This window comes from Trachemys scripta, chromosome 5 (assembly GCF_013100865.1).
Source record: "Trachemys scripta elegans isolate TJP31775 chromosome 5, CAS_Tse_1.0, whole genome shotgun sequence".
In the NCBI taxonomy this organism is placed as follows: domain Eukaryota; kingdom Metazoa; phylum Chordata; order Testudines; family Emydidae; genus Trachemys; species Trachemys scripta.
In genome coordinates this window covers 26,533,243-26,547,963 of record NC_048302.1, presented here as the reverse complement: position 1 = coordinate 26,547,963, position 14,721 = coordinate 26,533,243, and positions in this window count along the sequence as shown.

The window sequence follows — 14,721 nt, the reverse complement described above, 5'->3', positions numbered from 1 at the left end:
TAAACTGTTTGACCTTGTTTTTGTCACATTGAATGCTTTTGTCATGGCATTATTATGGATGTTATTTAACATGTAAAATACCAAATAACAGAAGGAAAGTTTACACTATGTAGCAAGCCCCAAAATGTACACCCACAAATTCAAAATAACTTTTAATTTGTATCTCAAAATGCTGTCACAGAATATAAAAGCTACATAGGAATAAGCAAATTCAGAACATGATTTTCCTGTTTGAACTCCTCAGTGATTTGAATTAGGGTGTAACTTTACAGCTTTGCTTCTAATAATGCGGTTCATGGGCCATCCAGCTGTCTACTTCCCTTGTAGTCCACAGGCTCAGATATGTTGAGAGCCATATAATAATTGGGGGTGTCAGAGAGGTGGAATCTATGAAAGGATCATTCTCTTATTAAATGATTTACAATATAAGTTGGAGTAAATCTACTCTATAGCAAAGTATCCGGCTTCCCTATGGACCCAATTCTGCAAGGTGCTGCAAGATGTCATTTCTCCCCATCCGCAGTCTGAGGCTCCTTCTGCATTGATAAAACATTTTTTTAGTGGAAAGGAAATTTGGTAGGAACAGTAATATATTGGGCCAGTTATTTTCTATAGAACCTCACTGACTTTAGAAGGGGTGTAAGTGACATAAGTCAGGGCAAAATTTGGTCCTTTGAGGTATTTTTCCCGGTTCTTGATCAAGTTATAAATCAAGTAGAAAATACTGTGCCATTTATTTAAGTAATCAGGAGAACAGCAAAGGGCAAATCTCTGGTCCCCATTGAAGTTAGTAGCAAAACTCCACTTGACTTAAATTGTGCCTGATCAGGTCCCAAGACAAAGTACTCCATTATAATAGAGTATGAAAAGCACTGACTGATAGCCTAAGAAAAACTCTGCCTAGGTTTCCACAGAGCCAAGCCAATAAGGTCCTTATCCTGCACCATTAATGTCTGTGTGAACTTTGCCATTGACTTCAATGAATACTGGATCGGCCCCTAAATGAAGAGTGAAAAGACTCTTATTCTCTCATGGGCATCCCAGGATTCTAAGACTACTGCTGTATGTCATCAGGAGCCTGGTTCAGCTCCCGTTGAAGTCAGTTGGCATTTTCCTATTAACTTCCCTGGGAGAGAGATTGAGGTCTAAAGCTAGGTCTACACGGCAATTAAAAACCCCTGGTTGGCCCAGGCTCACAGGGTTCAGACTAAGAGGCTGTTTAATTGCAGTGTAGATCTTCTGGCTTGGGCTAGAGTCAAGGCTGTAGGACCCTGAAAGGCGGGAGGGTTCCAGAGCTCAGGCTGCAGCCCGAGCCCGAACTTCTACACCACGATTAAACAGCCCCTTAGCCTGAGTCAGCTGGCACAGGCCAGCCTTGGGTGTCGGAGCACTGTGGGTATGTCTACACTGCAATTAAAGTCCCCCTTGAAAGGAGTTAGAATGTATGATATGCTCCATGGCCCCAGTCTAGTGAGGAGCACGTTGGTTTTCATAGGCATTCAGGTCACTGGGCACCTTGCAAATTTGGGGCGCTCTGCTTGTTCCTGTTTAGCATGCTACATCACCCTTTGTCAAGCAGCTACAGTGCTCTTCTTTAAACATTTGCCTTTTATGGGCGCTTTCAAAGTACAAATGCTTCCTATCTTGAATTTTTTTTTAAACTAATGGGCTTGATTGTCTTCTCCCACCTGCTTTTTTTACTGGTGTAGCTGCAGTGACATCTGTCAAGTTACACTAGTTTGAAAGAAAATCAGACCCAAACCTGTTCTTACATATAGCAAGTAAACTGTGTTTGAATGAGAGAATGACTGTGTAATTGAAAAAGTGGCAGGCACATACAGAATTAGAATGGGAGAGGGTAAGGGACAATAATTGTGCATATTTCTACCAAAGGAAATAAGCAACGACGATATATCTCTTAAAGCAGCCCATTTAAAAAAAAATTCCCAATCCCTTAAATTTCTTTCTCTAAATGATAAAGGAAGTATGTTTTGAATTAAGAAAGCAAGAGACAAGATGACAGCTGGTTTTATGCAGGTCACCCACCAGCAGCACGTGGTAAACTTAAACAGTTATTATTAGAAAGTTAGCAATGGAGTTTTAGAAGGTTGTTTTCTAAAATCATTCCAGATTAACTAGTAATGAGTAGGTTTATCTCAAACCATAATACAGTTGAAAGGCAGATGATTAAAAAAAATCTCTTCAGCCCTTTCTCCCTCACCCCCAAAAAATCCCTTAAATTGTTTTTGATTAAATTTAACATATGATTTTGGATTTCACAAGAGCCATGTCAATTTCTCTTTGACACATCCTCTTTGTATACACAGATTAGTGAAGTTCATAATTCTTTTCCAGTCATTCTCTGTTGTTGCAGTTGTCTAATTTTGGGCCAGGATTATAAGCCATATCAGTTTGCTGGCATATAGTGGTATTACTTGAATGATCTGTGAGCAAAATCTTTTGCTATTCCATTGTGTTCAGAATATCCCAAAGGAAGTTGGGCTGTTTTCCTGTATTGCCAACCCAAATGTTAAAAAATGAGTCACAAACCAAAAAATTATTAGGCTAGTTTAAAATTCATGAGACTTTATTTTTAAAAAGGTGTTTTAATTTTCCTTTTTGTTTTGTGTTAGGGTGCACATGGGTCATATTTTCAAGCTTTCCTTGTAACCATGTGGGCTTGAAACCCTTTCATTTAATAAAAAAAAATTTAAAAAAAAGTTGATATTCTCACCTAATCAGTTGTCTCCAGGATCTGGGACCTTAAGTCAAACATCAGATATTACAAGATTCACGTTAAAATCATTAAAAATAGCAACACTGTTTCTCTCTTGCAACAAGTACAATTTAATGGTGACTAGTGGTCCAGGTGGCTTGCTGATTAAAATATTAGCCTTTCACATTTTGGGTTCTTCGGAATTTTGAGTCCTAACCTGCATTTGGATTAAACCATGAGGCATTTTAGTGTGGTGTTTGTTAAATGCCAATAGTAGGCCAAGTGCTTTTGTAAGAGACACAAAGGAGGATATGGTCCCTGCCCTAAACAGTTTAAAATCTAAGCTGACAGCACAAAGCTGAGGTACAGTGTATCAGAAGGCCTAGGAAATGGTTCTGTCTTTGAGTGAACCACCTTTTCTTTTTTAACGTGGGAGGTGACAACACTTTTAGGTTAGTATTGGAGAGCTTTGTGGAAGGAGGAGTGAGTTTTAGGTAATTTGAATGAAGTAATTGTGGTAGCCTTGTCCACCCACCAATAGTGGGAAGGCATTCCAAACATACAGGGCAGGATGGAAGAGGGTATGAAGATGAAAATGGAAGAAGGGTTTGAGGGGAGTGGTGAAGCCAGAGTTATTGAGAGAAGAAAGCACTGAGAGACGAAAAAAGAAATCAGCTATAAGCAAAGGGAGTCCTGCAGAGTGCTGAAGATGAGAAGCTTGAGTTTAATATGGAAAGTGGGAAGAAGCTGGTGGAAGGTTTAAAAGAGGGTTGATGCTGTCCTAACATCAGGCACAGAAGTTTTTTAATTACAGCAACTTAGAGAGATTGGAGAGGAGTCAGATGGGAATCAAGGATATCAGAGGGGGGAGATTTGCATTTCAGGGCTAGTAGATAATCAAGGAATGGACAAACATTTTTTCCAGAGGGACAAAAAGGAAGTGTCAGGTGTTTTTTAATGTGGAGAAAATAACCAGTGAAATTGGTGACCACATGGATGCGTAGAGAGGAAAAAGCAGAGTTGTCACTCTAGGTGATGGGGAAAATGGTGTTAACAGAAAACAAGAATCTCCCACCATCACCAAAACACTCCACTGCGCACACAATTCTCCCCCAGGAGAGAAGACTAGAGCAAGAAGAAACCAGATGTGACACTGCACTGGTGCTCAGATACTCTGGTAATGAATTTGTATAACAACTTGTATAGAATAGAAAAGTAATGGAGATGGCAGGGAGAGGACCTGGGAAGAAAAGTTAGTTCAGTATTAGTCAGTTTGTGCGAGATATCCCACATGATACTTAAGAAAAACAGAAATGTGACTGGATTGAAGGGGGAAGATCAAGATGGACAGAGAGATTTGTGAATCTTTGGTACAGAAATAACTGCCTGTAGCCTTGTGAGCCATGGACTAGGTTGCCCAAGGGTGATAATATAGTGCGGGGGGGGGGGATGGGGAAGGGGACTTGGCATCTAAACCCAAGTCCCAGTTTTAGGCACCACTGTGATCCACAAACCTCCTGCTGAACCCTGTAGGCGCCTAAGTTTTTGCCTCTGGGCGCATACATTGCTGCCTTGCTCTAGGTGTCTGGATGCCTATTTCCTGCCTAAGCCCCAGAGTAATCCATGACTCGACAGAAGATGGGTGCTCCCCCATGATCTTGAGTTCACAGTCTGATCTGATAGGCATTCTCACTCCCTCTTTGGCCCAATGACTATTTAATATTTATCACAGTGGAGCAGTCATTGGACTAGAGAGAGAGAGAATGACTTTATACTCCAGTGGTTAGGGCTCCTGTATGGAGAGTGGGAGACCCCTGGAGTAGTCCCCCTGCTCAAATCACTCTTTCATTATCTGTGGTGGAACAGCTTTAGCAGGAGAGATAGAGGAAGCCCCACATAAGAATATCCCATAGGTCAATAGTTTGAGCACCTCTCTGAGAAGTATAACAGGGTTCAAAAAAGAACTAGATAAGTTCATGGAGGATAGTCCATCAATGGCTATTAGCCAGGATGGGCAGGGATAGTGTCCCTAGCCTCTGTTTGCCAGAAGCTGGGCATTGGCGACAGACGATGCATCACTCGATGATTACTGCGCTGTTCGTTCCCTCTGGGGCACCTGGCATTGGCCACTGTCGGAAGACAGGACACTGAGCTAGATGGACCTTTGGTCTGACCCAGTATGGCCATTCTTATGTTAAGTGTGAGACCCTTATTCAGATTCTTTTTCCCTTTCAGGTAGAAAGGGGAGCTAAACCTGGGTGTCACACATGTGAGGTGAGTCCCCTAACTACTGGGCTACTGTTATATGGTGGGCAACACCATCTGCTGCAGCCGTTTTTGTGTGGAGTGAGACAGGTGTCTAACTCATTCCCACAAGAATAGCTTAGGCCCCTAAGCTGCCTGACTCCTGGAGAAGGCTTCCCATTTGTGGATCACTAAACAGAAAAAGGTGCCTTCCCGTAGCCTGGACTTGGGGAGCTATCTCTGTGAGAGGGCTTAGCTCACACTCCTTTCATCGGGATCTCCCAGTGGCTAGCGTAGGTGGTTCCCCACTTAGCATACTAACTTTTGTGGATCCCATTCCAAGGGCTTATCTATTTCCAATAATTGTACAGGCACCCTAGGCACCTAACTCAGGCTTTGTGGATCACAGTGTTGTTCCTGGCATTTTTCTAGGCATCATGATGCTGAAGCTAGGTCTACACTATGGGGGGTGGGGTCGACCTAAGATACGCAACTTCAGCCAGGGCCGGCTCCAGGCACCAGCCCACCAAGCATGTGCTTGGGGCGGCGCGGCGGGGCGCTCCGGCCCGAGAGCGGGGCCGCGACTGGGCTCGCCGCCCTCCCCGCGGCGCTCCTGCCGATGGGGGCTCTCCGCCCTGCTCCCGGCACTCTGGCCGCCGGGGAGAGCGGAGAGCCGCGGCGGGCTCTCCGCCCTGCTCCCGGCACTCTGGCCGCCGGGGAGAGCGGAGAGCCGCGGCGGGCTCTCCGCCCTGCTCCCGGCACTCTGGCCGCCGGGGAGAGCGGAGAGCCTCGGCCGGGCTCTCCGCCCTCCTCCCGGCGCTCTGGCCACCGGGGAGAGTGGAGAGCCCCAGCCGGGCTCTCCGCCCTCCTCCTGGCGCTCTGGCCGCCGGGGGCTCTCCGCCCTCCTCCCGGCGCTCTGGCCGCCGGGGAGAGTGGAGAGCCCCAGCTGGGCTCTCCGCCCTCCTCCCGGCGCTCTGGCTGCCAGGGGCTCTCCGCCTTCCCCCCGGCGCTCTGGCCGCCGGGGAGAGCGGAGAGCACCAGCCGGGCTCTCCGCCCTCCTCCCGGCGTTCTGGCCGCCAGGGAGAACGGAGAGCCCCAGCCAGGCTCCCTTCCCTTCCCCCCGGCGCTCCGGCCGGTGGGGGATTGCTCGGCGCCCTCCCCTGCCGCGCTGGTGGGGCTGGGGGGCGCCGGCCCTGACTTCAGCTACGCGAATAGCGTAGCTGAAGTTGCGTATCTTAGGTCAACTTACCTAGCTTGAGGACGGCAGCGAGTCGACCGCTGCCGCTCCCCCGTCGACTCCGCCTAACGCCGCAGTGGAGTTCCGGAGTCGACGGCAGAGTGATCGGGGATCGATTTTATCGCGTCTACACTAGATGCGATAAATTGATCCCTGATAGATCGATCGCTACCCGCCGATCTGGCGGGTAGTGAAGACGTGCCCTGAGTGTTGGAATGCCAAAGTCCCTTTGTGGTTCCTGGCCTAAGTCTTGAGGGATTCTGAGAGGGGTTACAAGAAGAGCCACCATAGGGGAGACAGAATGGCCTGAGCTGTAGGAGAAGAACCAGGAGAGATTAAAGCCACAGACTCTGCTCAGAAGGAGCAAGTGTGTAGCTGTACAAAGGCACAGACTATTCAGGGATGTTTAGGATGGAGAAAGCAACAGAGGGTCCTGTGACATCTTTGAGACTAACAGAAGTATTGGGAGCATAAGCTTTCGTGGGTAAGAACCTCACTTCTTCTTGCATCTGAAGAAGTGAGGTTCTTACCCATGAAAGCTTATGCTCCCAATACTTCTGTTAGTCTCAAAGGTGCCACAGGGCCCTCTGTTGCTTTTTACAGATTCAGACTAACACGGCTACCCCTCTGATAGGATGGAGAAGAAGCCCTGAGATTTCTCCAGGGGAAAGTTACTGGAGATCTTAGAACAATTTCAATGAAAACTGTACAGTGCTTTAGTACTCTACACTCTAAACTCTTTTAAATTGAAGTCTCTACTAAAGAAAGGTCAGAAATATAGGTTGCACTTGACTGATCTTCTAGTCATTCCCAAAGAGCACAATCTTCCAGCCAAATGAGATTGTAGATCATGGAATCTTATACCCATAGAATGTGATGGAACAAAAATTCAAGCATTTCTGGCAAAATTAAAAACAGATTTATACAAATTACAGGCTCTGATTAAATGTATCTGTGATTTTTGAGGGACTAGTAGAGAAATCTCTTAACAAATGAAGATAGTGACAGAGGTACTGAACGACTGAAAACATAGAGGTGTTGTACCTGTCTGTCAAAAGGGTAAAAATGAAACTAGAAATAGGAGGTAACTGCCTGATGTCTTTTCCAAGCAAACAATCAGGGCATAATGTAAGCAAGAATTGTATGTTTTTGGAAGCAATATATTTTATAACTGCCAAAAAATTGGATTATCATAAATGAGTAAATAATTTGTCTGGCAAGACCTAATCCATATGTATCTAATTAATCTAGCTCTAGTATTTCTAAGGCATCTATCACCTACTTACCAAAGTAGGACTTGATCCTACAATGTTATGCATGGGCTAATCCCTGTGTTCATTCAGATCCCCATTGACATCAATGGGGCAACTCATGGTTAAAGTTTGGCACATGCTTAAGAAACTAGCTGAACTGGGGCCTAAAACAGCCTTACTGCTTTTATTTTTACAATCTGTGCGAATCCTCCTGTCTTCTAAGATACACAGATCTTGCAATATGCATGTTATAATAAGTGTTTATGGATCCTAAAAAGCATTGTGTGTCGAGGGATTAGTGAAAGCAGATTTGAACACTATATATCAGATGCTTACAGCAAGTTACAGTTGACTTTGTAGGTAATAATGTGTTCCTTGGAAAATTTGGCTAAGTGTTTTTAATAGGGTTTTTTTGCATTGCTATAGGTGTGTTAATCCAGCATCTTTCACCGGCACTAAATTCACTTAGATTTAAAAAAAAAAACATGTATAAGAGGAAAAGGGATTGTGATCCTGCTCCTAGCTAACCATAAAGGAAAGGGGGGTGGTTGTAACATCATCTGGACCTCTTGCTGACCCCCAGATTGAGAACTTTTAACTGAAGGCTATTCTGTGCTCAGGCTATTTTTACACCTATGTAAGTCTATTGACTTACACTGTGTAGCTCCTGTTTTTACACTCATGTCAGTGAGGACAGAATTTATACTGTCAGCTCTTTGTGACAGGGACATTTATCATTTACTTGTTTGTATTGCACTGTGCACCATTTTGGCATTGCAAACACAATAATTATAAAAGTAATAATGTTTAGCCCCATTCCCATCAGTCGTAATGAATCAGTCATAATGAATTTCTGTCACTGATTAATTTCAAATGATCAGTTAATGACGACTCCAATGACTACTCTAAACAACATTACTAGATGGAGAAATAAGCAAACATTTTGCAAAATTATCTATCATCTTATTAAAGTGAATTTAGTGTTGGTGAAAGAGTGGTGCCTTTAGGGCTGATCCATAAAAAGATCTATTAGAAAGAAAAGTTTATTTGAAAAAAGAAAGATCTCAGTGTGAATCGCCTGTGTATTTTTCAAAATTGCACTTGAAGTAAATTACACAATTCTTGAGCTGCTTAAATTCATTTACTTGCAAGTAACTTCGAAATTTTCACCTTGAAATGAAAGATGTTTCATTTCGAATTGTGAGAAGTAAAACAACAGAAGTGAAGCCATGGAGGAGTGAGGGGCTTTGCCAGGGGAGGTGATGGCAGTGTACTTTGGGTGCTTCTGGTTAGCTGATTTGCATAGAAAACATGGGGCTGGTCTTTGAAAAGGCAGCTTAGTAATCTTGCTTACGGTAGAACGAGCGACAGCGATGCCAACTGTCCATTAAAAGGAGAGGGATTTAAGAATATAAAGAAGAAAAGAGACCCTGAGAGGGGTGCACGAGACTTCTGAGAAACTGATGTTTAAATTCTGCCTTCATTTACATCTGTTCAATCTCACTTAATTCACCTCCCCTCTGAAAACTAACGTCTTTGGGGTTCCAGGGATGCAAATAATGGCATTATTTGGTCTTTATTGGGCTAATTGGACATACTTTTTTTTTTTTTTTTTTTTTTTTTTTTTTAAGGTCACTACTCTTTGGTGGCCAGCTTGATACAGCTAAGCCCTGATTTTTCCCCCCAGAGGTATTGATCACCTGCAATTTCAACTGATTTCCATGGGAGCTGTGGCCTCTCAGCATCACTGAAAATCAGACCCTACATGTCTCAAATTTCAAGTTGGCCGTCTGTAATTAGTTGGCAGTTTTGAAAACGAAGGGATACTTTTTACATTTATGTCAGCCACACAGTGAATCAATGGCAGAGCCAGGAGTAGACCCCACAAGTCTTGACCCCTGACCTCAGCTCTAACCATCACTTGCGCGCCCTCTTGTTTCAAATAAGCTTGCATAGCATGACATTTCCACCTGACAATGCCAGGGAAATTCTAGGATTTCTACTCCTGGGCCAGACGCTCGGCTAGGGTTCATTGGCATAGCTTATTGACATCAGTAGAGCTAGGCAATTTTATACCATTTTAAGATCTGGCCCAGTGAAATCCGATCAATGGAGCTATGCTAATTTATATCAGTGGAGAATCTGGTCACAGAGTCCTAAATGCAGAGTTACCCTATTGCCTCAATAGAGAACTTTCCTGGAAAAACATTTTTATTTAGCTAGAATAATATATACATTTGTTTTATATATATTTATATATATGATACCTTGATGTGACATACACCAAAAAAGTAGTAGATCACTTGATTCTTTTTAGCAGTTCACATGGCCTTTAAAATGTTCATTTCATGCAATGTAGAGTTTCCCTTTAGAGAAACTGTGCCTGCCAAACTAATTGGTTTTTTTGTTTGTTTGTTTTTTTGTATTCCACCATGTGTGCATGAAGGTATTATCCGGCCTGGGGTGAAAAGCCTTTATCGGGGTGTTTGTTTTTATATGAGAAATAGCTTTTAAAAATAGACTAGAACTATAAGGAGATGGTTTTAAAAAATCTATTATTTAATCATGGCTTGGTGTGTTTTTTCACTGACTAGCTGTGTTTTAGTGGTCTCTTTTGTGAACTTTCCTTAATAGGAATTGATACTTCATGCATACAATTCTGTGTAGAGGAAATAATGTATTATTTAACTTCCACATTTTGTCATTTGGAAAAATGATGATTTATAACTATTTCAAAGGCTTAATAAATATAAACACATTAAAAAAAATCTTCTTCTAGCCCCAAATTATTTGATAAGCGTAGAAAATGTTTGCTTTGATTGTAACTAAGTATGTTTTTATTTCAAATGCGGGCGTAGGCGGTGTATTATGTTCACCTTATTTTTAGAAGATTGTCAGTTTTGTTGTTTCCGTAACTATGGAGTCAGTGTAAGTAAGCCATTACCTTCTATTACCCAGCTGTTGGGCTAAAACCCTTTATGAATTCCCATTATGTCCAGCTGTTAGGGTAAAATATCTTCAGAAACAAGTGCACTGGAATGATACCATGTAGTATCCATTAGGACATTTATCACTTCTGGAGTAACACTGGCCTCAGAGACTTTCTTTTGCTGACAGCTCCATTTGATTTAATTTCAAGAGACACACTCAAAGTTGTCAAAGTCTAAAACTTGACCTAGAGAGACAGTTGTTTCATCTGAAAGGACTTATTTTTAATAATGCAGCTACATAGATTTTCTCAGTCTATGCTAGTGCCAGATGAGTAATTTTTTTAAAAAAGCCCAATCCTATGAGTGTCTTAGGGGGACTGACTTACTCATGGTAAACAAACTTGTGCATGTTCTTAGAAAAGATAGGAAAACTTAGCATTATTGTATTTTGGGGTACCTTGCTCTCCAACTGTGTGGCAATAATGAGGCGATCCTGTACAATTGTAAAACATTTTGTAAGTGTTACTATTTTATTGAAAAAGGAGCACGTGTTATGGTACATTTCCATACAAAGGGCCCAATTCCACAAGCATGTGCCCCAACTCTGGGCATGGGAAAAGTTCTTAACAGTTGTATATTATAAATTTGAGAGCGAGGCTGGTCATGTAGTTTAGGTGTTGGTCTGGGACACCGCCACAGACATCCTGTATGGATGCACTGGAGCACTTAAGGCTCCTATCCTGCACTGAGAAGTCAGTAGTGCACGAAGCGGGTAGTGGTGTCTGCCTGTGCTGATCACAGTACGTGTGTGTTTTTGTGTGTGTGTGTGTCGTTGTGTGAATACATAGCACAACAGCACTCTGATCTCATATTTGATCTGTAGGTGCTGCAATATACAAATAATAGAGAGACAAGGTGGTTGAGGTAATAGCTTTTATTGGACTAACTTCTGTTGTTTAGAGACAAGTTTTCAAGCTTACACAGAACTCTTCTTCAGGTCTGGGACCACTATGGCTACAACACTGCATATAAGTAATAAATAGTAATAATAAAACATTGAAATAAAAAAGTTATTTAAAAACAATTAAGATTGCTAATACAGCAGTATAGTTACCTGACCCATCATTTACAAAATCGAAGCACTTAAAACCAGGGAAATGAGTAGTTAAGCACGACCTAAAACTTATACTGTCCGCGTAATAAATGCATTATTCTTATAAAAGAAAAGCATTTCTCATCACAACACAAAAGCCTTAACTCTGCCCCCTGGATTATTGGGATTTTAATATATTATTTTTATCTTGATATTGGTATCTAAATATTTTCCTTTACGGGATATTGTAAATTATGGAACTTTATCAGTTAAGATATATTTATCAATTGACAGAACAATTTCTTTGCAATTAACATTTATAATGATTGTTTCTTGAGAAATGCTGGAGAGAAGATTTAACAGGAAAAGTGTATAATAATAGTAATGTCAGTGATTTATGAGAGATGTCCTGTGTGGATTTGCATTTGAGGCTGCTTAAGCTGAATCATTAATGTGTATATGTATTATTCATTTATTTGCATTTAATTGCTTGGGTTTTATAAATGACTTGATAGGTAACTTTGTATGATCATTTAGCAACCTAAACAAGTCATTATGCTGAAGTTTTGTGTTTGGGAATTTACTGAGTTTCTTTAGTATCTTCTTTTTTTTTTTGGTAGGACATAAAGACTGAGTGTAGAAAATTTTAAATAAATGGAATGGATAGTTCACCAGATAATTAAGTTCAAGGAGTGAGCAACACTAGCCACACAAATATTAGCTCTTACAGAGCCCTGTCTCATTCAGTCACACCTGCCAAGATATGCTGTTTCACAGGGTAGCTAAGTTAGCCGTGCATACGCAGCACAGCCAAACTACATAGTGATGCCTGGGTAAAAGTGCTAAAAATTATGAGGTAGGTCTGATACTTAAGTTGCTATATGGTGCTGCCACTAATGCCTAATTCGGTATGGAAAAGGTTGAGGACCTAGTGTGACTCCCTTTGGACATTCCGAAACTTCATGAGGTCCTAGGGTGACCAGACAGCAAGTATGAAAAATCGGGACAGGGGGTGAGGTGTAATATCAGCCTATATAAGAAAAAGATCCAAAAATTGGGACTGTCCCTATAAAATCAGGACATCTGGTCACCCTATGAGGTCCTCCTCTGATCTACCTGGGCTCCTCCTGCCTCTTAGCAGTATGGGAAGGGCAGGAAGGCTTGTGATACCCAGACTGAGAACGCCTGTATTAGGTCATAGTCATGGGTGTAATTTTAAGGAAGCGACAAGGGGCATTTCCATCCCAACTTTGAGCTTGGGGAGGAAATAACACTATACTATTTACAACCAATTTTCAGCCCTAGTTGGAGGGGAGAGCAGGTGGAAGAGGAGGGAGCAATCAGAGGCTGTAGCTTAGTGCAGCTCAGAACTTTCACTGCACCTTACCAGCTGATCAGCTGGGTAAAGAGGCTCATTCTGTCCCTGCTGGTTCTGGAGAAGACACTGAGCCTTAACAGCAGCTCTTCCTCTGTGAAGGAGGTTCAGGTGTGATGGGGGCATTGGCACTGTAGCCAATGGGGGAGGATCTTGGGGAGTCACAATATTCATAATTAATACCTAGTTCTTATATAGCTGAGGGTGTTTGGGAGCAGGAATCCATGCTCTTGAGAGGGGAGCTGGGGAAAGGACCCAGCCTCAAGGGATGTTTTGAATTGAGGGATCAAGAGTTGAGGGGAGCCTTTGGGGAGGGGACTTGTGGAGAAACACAACCCTAGTAGTGGTCTTAGGAAAAAGACCCAGGCTTAAAGGGGTATCTTGTGGGAGGGGAGCTGTGGGTGGGACAGAGCCTCAGATGAGACACTGGAGGCAGAAGAGCTGGGAGGAGGGCACAGACTCAGAGAGAGCCTTGAGAAGGGAAGCTGAGCAGGGGGACAGCTTGGGGGAGTTTTGGCTATGTGGGTAGCAGCCGGTTTGGGAGTGGGCATTTGGTGGGAGAGAGAGAAGGAATGTTTGGTGAGAAGGAGGTGTTCAGAGCCTTATTGGTAGGAAGTTGCAGGAAAGAAAGAGGGAATGTGTATGACTGGGGGCCTCTGAGGGGTCTCATGGTACAGCAAGGATCTGTCTCTCCCCAGCTTTGCTGACAAAATTACTCTACTGGCCACATAGTGCATTTTCATCTCTGAACCGCTAACCACTTTACAAAGGTGAGTACATCTTAATATCCCAATTACACAACTAGTTGAAGCAATTTGTATAAAGCTGTGGTTTTCAACCTGTGATCTGCAGACCCCTGAAGGTCCACAGACTATGTCTAAGATTTCCAAAGGGGTCCTCACCTATATTTGAAAATTTGTAGGGGTCTGCAAATGAGAGAGGTTGAAAATGACTGGTATAAAAGGTACTGTGATGTAGTGGATTAGGGATGGGGCTGCTACTCCAGAGATAAGGTCTCTGTTTCCAGCACTGCCACAAACTTACAATTTAAAATAGTTGGACAACATTTCTTTAAACTTTCTAGACTCCATCTTCTTGACCCTCAGAGTAACCAGGTCAATTTTCAGACCAAACCAATTTTCCAAGCCAAAGATGTAATGGAACTAAAACAGGGCTATATAATGGAAGCTGCTCACAACACTTATTATGAATACCTGTGGGTTGGTGATTTTTTTTTTCTAATTTGACTTTACTTACAACTTTTAAAAAGTTATCATCAGATATTCAGTATGTAGCACAGGAATGTGATTTGCATCCGTTCAGATTGAATTCAGCTCAAGTCAAGTTCCAATTGACATTAGCATACTGGGAAAAGAACATTCCTACCAATTGTAATTGATTTTGCTAGTATTTTTCAAGATTTCTCCTGCTGGTGTTAAAGATTGTTCCCATTTACAAATTAATTTATCTTTCTATTTGAATCCTAAATGAAGTTATATCTCTGTGTTTCCAGTGTGACATTATTGCTATAACAACTGTGACATCACAACGGAAGCTTTATAATGTCTTTGCTGGTAAGGAATGAAGACAGGCTTTCAGCATTTTGCATCACTAGAGAGGTATGATTCCCCATCCTCAGAATAGGGTGTAGTGGATCTTGTAGGGCATAATGGATTCTGTGGCTGTGTAAGAGGCCCAAATGGATTCTGTGGGGGGTGAAACAGGATTTTGGTTTGATTATCTCTTAGGTGCAGAGTTGAGTTCCATGCATAGAGTGTACATGCTTTATCTGCCCTTCCTTCTCCAATCCTGCTCCTCCTTTGCATCACAGAACCTCACCAGTTCCACTTCAGGGAGAGACTTCTTGGCTATG